Source organism: Drosophila miranda (genome assembly GCF_003369915.1).
Source record: "Drosophila miranda strain MSH22 chromosome Y unlocalized genomic scaffold, D.miranda_PacBio2.1 Contig_Y1_pilon, whole genome shotgun sequence".
NCBI classification, from domain to species: Eukaryota; Metazoa; Arthropoda; class Insecta; order Diptera; family Drosophilidae; genus Drosophila; species Drosophila miranda.
The window spans coordinates 339,839-351,907 of NW_022881603.1; the positions used below are offsets into that span (position 1 = coordinate 339,839).

The following is a 12,069-nucleotide window of genomic DNA, read 5'->3' on the forward strand; positions in this document are numbered from 1 at the left end:
CTGCAGATCCCGGCAATCCAGGTAGACGGCCGCGATAAGGGCCTCCAGGACATCGCCTAAAGCCTAGGGGACATCTACGTTTTGCGCAAAGTTGAAAGCACCGATGCGTGGACCGTCTTCCGACTCATTTTCCATGGCCATCTCCACTTCATCGTCCAAGTCCAGAATAACGGGCTGCACATCTCTCTCCTCGAGCAGAAAACGTATATGATTCGTGACTCTGTGTACCTGGCTCTCTTGGAATTTCACAAACTTGCTGATGGTCTCAGATAGCAACGCGTTCTCTGCCAGAATGAAGAGGTGCAGCTTGTGGCGCACGCAGATGCATCCCAGTGTCATGTTATTGACCAATGCCGAGCGCAGATCCGTGAGCTCGCCCGGACGCAGCTTGGTATTGTTTTCGAAAATGTATGCAGAGATGAGAAAATCGAGTATGGCATCGCCAATGAACTCCAGCTCCTGGTAGCAGCCGGTCAAGCGATTGGTGGAAAACGACGGATGCGTCAGGGCCTGCAAGAGGTAGCCCCGATCCCGGAATTCGTAGCCCAGATTCTGCTCTAAATAGGAGTGGTTGATCAGGAAGCCATCAATATCGTCAGGGCTCGCGTTGGCTCGCATCTTGGTGCTCTTCAACTGAAGATCGAGCAGCTGCGACAATGGCTTATCAACGTCCGGCTTGCAAATGCCGAAGTATTCCAGCATGCGGAAGCCATGTTGCAATCCATAGTTTCTCACAACGACTCCCAGAAGGGCCTCCAGAGTGTCAGCCACCACCTTGTTCTGAACAGCGACCTCACCAAAGAAGTAGTTCACGCCGGAGGAGAAGTCTCGGCCGGCATAATAGCCTTGCTGATTGCTCTTGCAACCTTGCACAAAGCGACGATAGGTATCCTCGTTGCAACGACCTGCCAGAATCTCCTCGTCACTAAGGGCCAGATTGAAGAGATTATGGGGACCAATCAGTTTGGCAAAGCTCGGCTGCTCCGTCCACACATCCAAGACATCTTCGGGCAGATTAATGCTGGGCGGAAGCCACGTTACTCTGGGGTCGAACAGACTGCAGCTAATACGACTGGGAATATACGTCTCCCTGAGGCAATACATCAGGTTCTTGTTGGACACCAGCCTCGACTTGACCTGCGTGAGCCTGCCTTCGTTCCAGTCGGGATCCCTGCTGGCCAGGTAAAGACTGGCACTCATCTTGAGAAACGAGTCACCCAACAGCTCCGCTCGCTCCATATCATAAACATCGGCAGATCCCGCTGTGGTGATGGCCGCCAGGAACTCACCCTGGTGGGCCGGAGTGATGTGATCATCGGAAACGCTTTTCATCAGAACCGGCAACACATTCAACGACTGTGGTTTGGGAGCTGAGCTGGTCGGCGGGAGCAGGGCAGGCCGGGCGTCAGGGGCATTGCTGGACTCCTGGTCTCATAGATGTTCCCTTTAGGCATCTTGAACTGCGTCTGCAGCCAGAACTCCCTGTCGTCCTGCTCCATTTTGTCGAGGGACGTCACTTGGCCGGATATAAAATTGTTGTAATAGTTCAACTCCACGGTATAGGCGGACATGATGTTCCGGGGTAGGTCTACGGGTTCCAGGTACTGCTGCCACGAATGTTGTAAGTCGCGTATCTGCAGTGTCTTCATCCCAATCTCAACTTCTTTGATGGGTAGGGGCTCCAGAATGGAGCGTGACCCTTCTTCATAATCATTGGGAACGGCATTGCCATGGGAATCCACATTGCGGCGCAACGACCAGTCGATCTCCAAGAGCTTTGGCCTATAGTCAACTCCATTTTGAGGCAGATGTTGCAGCCCCAGGTAGGTATTGAAGCGTTGTCGTAATGACTCAGCATGCAGCATGAAGTGGAGCCGGTTCAAGATGCTGGGTAGAAACACTGCTTTTATCCAGAGGTCGCCGGGGAAATCGAAATTAAAGCAGAGCTCCGGAATGAGGATGATCTTGACCCTGGCCTTGCTCTGGGCCGACGTCTTGCCCCGCTGCTGGACATAGAAGTTCAGTTGCTCCGTAAGCTCGCGCACCTCGATCAGGAACTGGTCCATGCGAACAATTCCTTCGATGTCATCGCCATACTTGGACGTGGTGAACTCGCCATAGCTCGTGTTCTGGTGGTTGCTTTCCATAAGGCTGCTCGGAGTCAGGTCTCTGCGCACCTTGTGCACGAGCATTCGCTTGCTCGCGAAGTTGGCATACCACTGAGTCACAATTTTCCCCTCATAGTCCTCTGGACGCGGCGCTCGGTGTTCCTTGCGCTGCTTCACACTGACAGGCTTCGGGGTGGGCAGACGCTGGAACTGACGAACCAGCGGCCAGTCCACCACATTCTGATGCTCTGCGCCCACGGCTAGAGGCACGATCAGGTAGGAGTTGTCCTTGCCTCGACGATCCAGTACAAAGCAGGAACGCCTGGCGAGGGAAGTTGCGGGCCTTTTCAACAAATGCCTCCAGGAGGGGACGTTCCCCGAGAGGTGGAAAAGGCAACGGCTGCTACTATTAACCAAGCCGGGCAAGCCGCCAGGGGTGGCCTCTTCCTACAGGCCCATCTGCCTTCTGGACTCCATGGGAAAAGTCTTCGAAAGGGTGATCGGTGCGAGGCTGAGCGCAGCCATCGAAGCAGCAGGCGGTCTCTCCCAGAACCAATACGGGTTCAGGAAAGGGAGGTCGACTCTGGACGCCATCTTGAGGGTCGTACAAACGGCGGAGGAAGCCATTGCTGGGACTAGGTGGAGAGGCGGAACCAAGTCCTATTGTCTGGTGGTGACACTGGACATAAGGAACGCCTTCAACTCGGCCGACTGGACCCGGACGCTGGAGGCCCTGAGGTCCTTCAACATCCCGGGCTACCTACTGAATATAGCGCGCAGCTATTTCAGCAATAGGGTGCTGACAATGGACACATGTCAGGGCTCTAGGGCATACGAAGTCTCAGCCGGAGTCCCGCAGGGCTCCGTTTTGGGACCTCTGCTCTGGAACGCCATGTACGACGGGGTCCTACGGCTCCCGATGCCAGCCAACACTAACCTGGTGGGTTTCGCTGACGACGTCGCAATAGTGGCGGTAGCGAAGGAACTTGCCGCAGTGGAGGAGCTTGCCAACGTCGCCATACAAGCCGTCGAGGCGTGGCTAGCCGCCGCGGGGCTGGAGCTGGCGGCTCAAAAAACGGAGGCGGTCCTGATATCCAGCCGTAAAGTGGTCGAGACCGCCAGAGTGCAGGTTGGTGGGACCGCGATCGAATCGCAGAGGTCCATCAAGTACCTTGGAGTCCTCATCGACACGCGCCTGTCCTTCAAAGAGCATCTAGAATACGTCCACACGAAGGCCGGTGGGACCGCGGGAGCGCTATCCAGGATCCTGCTAAACACCAGAGGGCCAAATCAGGCAACGAGGAAACTGCTGACGAGCGTCGTGACGTCGCAGATGCTCTACGCCGCACCGGTGTGGGCAGAAGCCGCGAAGGTGAGGAGCTACATGCGAGGAGTGGAGGCAACGTACAGACTGTGCGCCAGGGAGCTGATAAGGGAGAGGAAGGAGATCCATGATGCCATGACGGACAGTGCAGCCGAGGTACGCTCCAAAGCAGAAATTAAGGACGCCGCCAGAAGGACCAGCATAGACAGATGGCAGACTCGATGGGACCACTCACCCAAAGGCCGATGGACCCAAACCCTCATCCCAAGTATAGCATGCTGGGTTGAAAGGAAGCACGGCCAGGTGGATTTCTACCTTACCCAGGCACTGAGCGGACATGGCTGCTTCCGCGGCTACCTCAAGCGCTTCGGCCACGAGACAGAGGACTGGTGCCCCGAGTGTGGCACAGGCATAGAGGAGGACGCTCGCCACGTCCTCTTCGACTGCCACAGGTTTGACCTCGAGCGTCAGACATTGGAGACAGCAGCAGGGTCTAGGGTCAGCACCGAGACTCTGGTGCCGCTGATGCTGGCAGACCCGAAGGTGTGGGAGCGGCCGCGGAGTTCGCCTCTAGCGTGATGCGAACGCTTAGGTCCTTGGAGAGAAGGCGGAAGGAGCAGACGGAGTAGGTGTCCACGCCACTGCGAAGCAATGCTTTGCGGCAGTACCGCAGTCCGCGGGCCCCTAGTCCCAACATACTCTTGTCCGTTAAATTAAGTTAAATATAAATTGTATAGTATATATTATAGAGCAAATAAATAGGTATATGAATATAAAAAAAAAAAAAAAAAAAAAGTGTACATGGGAGAAGATCTTGCGGATTGGCACGCGTCGCCTGGCTAAAAGCCTCGGCTTGACTTCCATCAATATTTTGGCATTCCTGGCATTTTCCTCATTCCTCATCGAATCATCGCGCAGGGCTCGTGAAATTTGAGTGACTGTGTTGTTTACACATCTCAAGTAAATCCGAGCCCGCGGCGACATCATCCTCGAGTGAATCATTGGGATTTCCTGGAAGCAATTGTCGCCTCCGCTGTGGCTTACCCAAGAGAAACACACAGTCCGAGGGGGAGCTATGGCTGGTCGGATGGTTAGTCGGATTGGTCTGCGGTCTATGTCTGCCGTGCCGGCCTCTTGACGTCATCTGCCGTCTCGGTACTTGTCAAAAACCCCATCCAACCGGCCCTTTCCCCGCGCTGAGGTGTGCTAAGCACTCGGCCAGAGGGTGTACGTGGGGGGGGAGCTGATGCAAAACTTTCGAAAGATTTAATGTATGCTGGCGCGGTGCCCGCGGTGTCGGGCCACATTTCACGCTTCATTTGCCAGCGACGGGCAAACCAAACGAAAAGAGGGACGGACGGATGCCGGCGTTGACGTTGTCGTGTCGGGTTTGATTTTGATAAAATAGGCCAAAGTGCTCATCAATAATCATTTCTGTAAAAATCCGTGAGCAAAGCAATTATTTTTACAAAATGAACGCCCGCTCCACACAACATTCAGGGCAATCCATTTTCTGTGTGTGTGTGCATCCTTCACACATCAAAAATAATAATAATTTGTGGGTAGAAACGTATGTACATATGTATATGTATTTACATCGGATGTACGAATGTATGAAGTATATGTATCCATATCGAACTCTATTCGTGGCTATCTTTTCGATGAATTTCCCTGAATTTAATTACTTTCCTTATTTAATTCAATGCTTCAATTATTTAATTACCATTTCCTCCGTCGAAATGAGACCAGGAATTTGATTTCATATTTTATTCATTGATAAAGTGCGGCACAACACGAAAATTCAAGTGCAAATTTTCAAAAATGCTAATGAAAATTATTCAAAACCATTCCCATTCGCGACTGGTCCCCGTCTCCAACTCAACCCTGCTTTGCATCTTTTGTTATACGCTCTCCTTCGACTAGGCGACAACTCTGGTCCCAGTGAGCCGTTATTCAGTTCACTGGAATCGTCCACCACTCCACTGCTCTCGTCACAGCGGCGCCAAGCGGCGGGTCATCCATCCAGGTGGAGAGTGGTGGATGTGACATACTTAAGAAACGCTCGAGTTTCGGGCGGAAGTAATTTTTATTTTTACTCTGCAAATATTAACTTGATCCCAATTGCGAGTCACCCAAAGAAATGTTGAAAGCATTCCTCCAGTCGGCGGTCCCGCTGAGGTGCCACGATGTGGGGGGGGTGGGGCGTGTAGGTGCAGGCGATGCCTACTTGACAGTTGGCCACCACAGCGGGCCATAAACAACGGAGGCCCCAGAAATGGGTGGCCACGGCTGTGGTTCACTTTGTTCTTATTTACCGCCAGCCAGCTCCCTTTGCGCGCTCAGGGAATTTCTTCAAAGAAAACCAGAAAGAAAGACTACCTCCTGAACACCCTTTGACATTCATATGGTGTGTGAAAAGAGTTTTCTTGGATTACCATACAAGATATTTGCGGTGTGGATTTGTATCCAGCTGCCCTTGATGCTCATTCGTTGAAAAACAACGAAACGAAAGCGAAAGGCATAGCAGCGTCATGACCTCGTTCAATATTCTCTATGTCTCTCTCTCTCTCTCACTCTCTCTCTCCCTCTCTTGCAGCACTCGAATGCTATGTTTGCACCTATTAGGACGGCTACAGTGATGACTCCTGTGTAAGGAACGCCAGTGCCGTCAAGGTTCTCAACTGTCACAAGAAGAAGCTGTTATAGGCGCCCTGAGGCTGAGGTGGCGGGGCGCGCTGGACTGCTGTCGCGAAAAATGGGGGAGCCGGGCACATAGCGGTCAGGCTGCAAACGACACGAAACAAGAGAAACGTTTTCCCATAATTACAGTTCAAATCGAGTTGCATTCAGAGGAAGGGAAACAAGAGTTCTTTATCGGAAACCCGATAAGATACGTTCTATACGTGTGTGTGTAAGGTGGCATCATTCGCGTGATGCTCGCATTTAACTGCGGCGGGTCGTGTACTGCTAGAGGGGTGGCTGCCCGACCTTGACCGGCCAGGTTCCACTCGGCCCAAAGGGGCGAGTCCCATTCGTTCCCGCGAGCCAGTGGGTGTCGGTTCCCTTCGTCCTGCAGCGTGGACGCCAGGCTTTGAGCGTCGCGTATTATCGTCTCGTGCTCGTCGGTGTCCGTGGTCGCGTTGTCGTCGTCGATGGCAGCCCCATAACTCCCGAACCAACGGCGATTCAGGGCGGCGACGTCGTGATTGGGCGCCGAGCGGACACCTGCGGTTGCGAAGCGGCCATCGGGCTCTACTTCCTCTTCGGCGTCGGTCCCCGGGCCCTGGGTTTGTTGGTCGATCCACCCTTGGATGGCTGCCGCGCGCCGGCACCATGGTATCCTGTCCTGTTGTCGAAGTGTCGCCTCTCCGACCCGCCTCAGCTGGGCTTGACGGGAGGCGGATGGCCCATTGGGGTCGACGATCCAGCCGCGAGTCCGGTGTGTCGTTGGTTCGTCGGCAGGTGCCGGGACTTCAGGCTGCTGGTCTCCGCTAGGGTGTCCCGTCGTATCACCATTTACCCCTAGGGGCCGAGCTTGCCTTCCGTCTCTTAGACGCTTCATGTCTTCAGTCGATTCTAGGGAGAAAATGCCTGTCGGTTAGAACCTGTCTTAACTAGAAGTACTAATACCCTCCCCTATCCTGCTTGAGCGGTGCGAGTAAGAAGATGTTTACATTGGGTGTAGTACTTATCTAATCCCATAAGGGGATGTATACGTAGCTTACGGTTTCGTGGGTCGCGCCCCTTACGGGGCGAGGACGTGACGGTAGCGCGCTACCGCAAGTGGCCCTTGCGAGGTCGGCAGGTCATTCAGGTCTCTCCAACGTCGTTGGGTTCTCCTCGGGGTGGTCCACTCCGTGGAACGCCTTTAAGTCGGATAAACTCGCAGTTTTCCTTCGTTTGCCTTGATGAACCTGTAGTCGAGGTTCACGGTAACTGGGTTAGTCGAGTCTGATCTTCGAAAAGGGTTGCGTTGGCGACCGTCCGCGGCATCGGCTAACGGGGCGAGTTGATAATTCGTTGGGGGGTGAGGTGCGAGTTGGTCTACCTTGAGCCGCCCATGTCCTTCGGGGCCGTGGTCTCCCAGGCATAGCGGGTCGTGGTGTAGAGCGATGCTGGTTTCCCGTGGGGTCGTTCGCTCTGATTGAGCCGCACTGCTGTGCATTTCTGATTTGGCTCGCGTCGATCGTGTTATAATTTTAGCGCCGCCGGGTCCGTCTCGGTCGGGGCTTAGATGCGTTGTCCTTGTATTGCTGCTGGGTCTGGCGTGGTCGAGGCTTCGATGCGTTGTCCTGAGGTTACTGCTGGTTCTGGCGTGGTCGTGGTTGTCTTGGTAGGGATACTCTGGGTGGTTTTCGAGGCAGACGGACGGTGTGTCCAGCGGTGTCGCAGTCGTCTCCGTCGAATCCTCTTTTCTCTGGGTGTTCTTCGAGGCGGACGGACTGGCCCTGGATGTGTCCAGCGGTGTCGCAGTCGTCTCCGTCGAATCTTCGTTGCTTTGGGTGTTCTTCGAGGCGGACGGACTGGCCCTGGGTGTGTCCAGCGGTGTCGCAGTCGTCTCCGTCGAATCTTCGTTGCTTTGGGTGTTCTTCGAGGCGGATGGACTGGCCCTGGGTGTGTCCAGCGGTGTCGCAGTCGTCTCCGTCGAATCTTCGTTGATGGTTCTGGCGCGGTCGTATCGAATCGTTGGTTGGGTTCGGGCGGCGTTGCTGGGTCTGGCGTGTTCGAGATCCTGATGCGTTGTCGTGGGTCCATTGCTGGGTCTGGCGTGGTTGGGATTCGGGTGCGTTGTCACTGGTACTTTGCTGGGTCTGGCGTGGTTGGGATTCTGGTGCGTTGTCTTCGTCCGGTGGGTCGCCGTTGGATTGGTCGAGTGCGTAGGACCAGCGGATGCAGTCGCGGGACTTTCGTCACTAAAAGTAACCATGCGGGGCCGAGTCGAGGATGATGTGGGGATCGGGTTGGTTTCCCGGATCGCCCGCTGGGTCAACTGCAAGTACGCTCGTCCGCATTGTATTATGGCCTGGACGCCGCAAAGGAAATCGAGGCCCAGTATGATGTCGTCCACTACCATGGGTAGGACTAATAGAATCACCAGCGTTTCCTGTTGATCCAGACGTACCTTGACCGAAACAGCTTGCGTCACCTCCTTTGCTGTACCGTCCGCCAGGCGGACGGTAGTCCTTATATTCCGTGCGTTCCCTCCGGTACTTACTTCATAAGCGATGCGATGACTGACGAACGACCGCGTTGCTCCCGTGTCGAGGGTAGCTGTGAGCGGTACTCCTTCGATGGTTACTAGCGCGGCGATCCTGCCTCCTTCCAAACTTAAGGGATGAGTTACTCCTGGGGGCCCTGGAGGTATGTCTCCGATCGGTTCCCTGACGAGCGGAGACTCGGCCCGTTTCCCGACTCGGATAGCCTACAGCAGTCGATCGTCCGGATGCCGCGGCGGCCACACTCCCAACAGAATAGCACTCGCCGATTCCTGCATGAACTGCTGAAATGACCTTCCTCCCCGCAATTACGGCAGGCCCGGCGTGTGTTCACCGGCCGGTCTCCATCCTGGGTCACTACGCGGCTTGCCGTCTCGGCGCTCCGGGAGGGCCCGGTGTCGTCCCGGAGGAGCATGCTGTGGGGTGGATAATCCGGGTCCTTGGTATGATGGCGTTCTGGCTTTCGTATTTGGGCGGTCGTTAGCTGGGTGGGTTTGTTCGCGGTCCCGCGTTGTCTCGTACGCTACTATCAATTGGGTCAGTTCTCGCAACGTCTCGAACTCATGTCTACGGGTGAACAGTTGGTATTCCGGCCGAAGGTTCTCGTAGATCCTGTCCAGCTTACTGTCTGGAGTATACTGAGCTCGTTCCATCAAGAGTCGGAGGTCGATCAAGTAGTCCTGAAAGGCTTCTCGGGGTCGTTGGCGACGGGAGCGGATCGTATCTTCCAAGCGCTGAAAGTATCGCGGGGGTAGGAAGAACTCCAAGAACTCCTTCCGGAACTCGGTCCATGGCTTGCCTTGCATCTGGAACGTCCTAAACCATCCTTCTGCCTTGCCAGTTAGTAGCCCGGAGATGGCTCGCAGCAGTTGTGCTGGGCTTCCGCCATATGAGTCGACCCTTTCTTCAGACCCCAATTGCGCAGCTTATCGGCCAGGGCGGCGAAGGAAATTTCTTCCCTTCCGGGTCGCGAAGTTCCGGCTTCCTCGGGGAAGCGGTGCTGGTGGTGATTGTCACCATGTCGCCGGTCAGTCGTGGTTTCAAGCCGGCCAGAGTCGCCGTGAGCTGCGCGCGGGAACTCGGGAATTATGATAGATAGAGGCTGCTCCGCACAGATCCCTTCCTTCCGCTCTCGCTGACTCGGTCCCGGCGACGGGGACGTGTTCCTCGGGCTTCTCGGGCTGGGCGCGCTGTCGAAGACCATTCCGAGCTCTTTGATCCGTTTTTCGATCCCAGTCGGATGCTCACCGCGCGAGATAAAGGCCGAGATCCGGCTGCGCAGTTCGTCCACTGTCCCGGTTTCACCGAGGCCGAATTCGGCGGCGATGGCCTGCAATTCGTCCTTGCGCCGATACGAAATCCACTGTACCCCCATGTCGAAGCACGGTGGTCGAACTGGCACTTCGAGGTCTTTCGCGTTTCCGACGGTAGTATCACGTATTGAGCCTCCGGTAGAATCTTTTCTTAGGTCACGCACTGAATACCGGAGTCCTTGGGGCTAGTAACGGAAGCACGGCGTATGTACGGTTAACACGGTTGTCCAGTGGAGGCGTCCTTAGCGTCCTTGCTGCTTGGGGGCCTGGTCGATAGTCCTTGCTATCGTTGTCCTTGGAATTGTCCTTGTGGTCCTGGTCGTGCTGGGTTCGTTGATTTAAGCGTTGGATCTCGTCCCGTGTTGATGGCTGAACGCTGACTGATCACTTTTAAGGCCGGGCGTTTACTCTCCGCTATCGTTTTGTAGGCCGGGCCTTGAATGATCGCGCTGAAGACCGGGCGTTGACTGCTCGCGCTGAGGGCCGGGCATTGACTCTTCTCGCTGAGGGCCGGGCGTTGACTATCGGCTATTGTTTTGTAGACCGGGCATTGAATGATCGCGCTGAAGACCGGGCATCGAATGACTGCTCTGAAGACCGGGCGTTGACTGCTCGCGCTGAGGGCCGGACATTGAATGATCGCGATGAAGACCGGGCATTGAATGACTGCTCGCGCTGAGGGCCGGGCATTGACTCTTCTCGCTGAGGGCCGGGCGTTGACTATCCTCTTCTGGGTCTGAGTACGAAATATATAGCACTCCGGTTATCGCCGAATAGCGCCTTCAGGACCCCACCGAACTCAGAACCAATACGGAGGACTTTACTATGCGATAATACCGACAGGTGTCGCCGAGAGTACCTAGGCTACCGCCGGACAGTACTTACGGGACCCTGCCGGCCTGAGAGTTACTACGAAGCGGGAAGGGGGACTTTGCTATGCGGGAATACCTACAAGTATCGCCGAGAGTACCTAGGCTATCGCCGGACGGTACTTACGGGACCCTGTCGGCCTAAGAATTACTACGACGCGGAAAGGGGAACTTTGCTATGCGGAAATACCGACAAGTATCACCGAGAGTAACTAGGCTATCGCCGGACGGTACTTACGGGACCCTGTCGGCCTAAGAATTACTACGACGGGGAAAGGGGGTTTTCGCTATGCGGAAATACCAACAAGTGTCGCCGAGGGTACCTAGGCTATCGCCGGACGGTACTTACGGGACCCTGTCGGCCTAAGAATTACTACGAGGGTCGGGATATCGACGAGCATCACCGAGAGTGCCTAGGCAATCGCCGGATAGCACTTACGGGACACTGTCGAACTAAGAATTACTACGGGGGTCAGGGATATCGACAGGCATCGCCGAGAGTGCCTAGGGCCGAGCCCCAGCTGTCATCAAAGTTCAGTTTCAAGCTGAAAAGAGCCGCCACCAGCTCCACCCCTCGGCTTGAGGGTGGTCTCTTGGAATCCTTTTAGGGCCCCACATATATTTTGTATGAGCTCTTGCTGAATTTAATTATTCTTGCCAATTCGAGTGTACCCAGTACTTGCAGAGGAATTGTAGATGTTGTACTCGGATGAATATAAATATGCAACAGTTCGAAGAAATTGTTTCTCTCATTGTTAAAGTTTTTGTGGTGCTGTTGGTGGATAGCTCGGATCCTTTCCCATGGCACGCTTCCAATTTATTAGCGGAAAACCAATCGCGAACATGCCCTGATTTTAATTGCCTGATACGGCGAAATCAAAGCTACATTTTCATTCGAATCCATAGGAGGCAGGCTTCTATAATGTACAACATAAAAAACGGCATTCAATTGGACAACAGCAGGCCACTCAATCGCATTTTCCATTAAATTATTCAGCCATGAACACAAATAATGCTTCCGTTCCACCGGAACTCTTGAAAATGGCATCCCCATGAAAACTTCGATTTTGATTTATTAGCTGGCCAGGTACGGTGGCTTTGTTTTCGCCGCATTATAAATTAGTGGCTTCATCATAAACATCATCATTATCGGACTGCGGAAGCAGACATCAATCAAAACCAATGGGAAATAATCGATGATCCACATGTGGGCGGAAGCTGGGGAGAATCCGTGAAGCT

At 54.5% G+C, this 12,069-nt stretch overlaps 1 pseudogene; it reads right to left on the minus strand.

The window, feature by feature from the left end:
* LOC117189724 overlaps positions 1-12,069 on the minus strand; it is a 112,486-nt pseudogene that overhangs the window by 42,623 nt on the left and 57,794 nt on the right.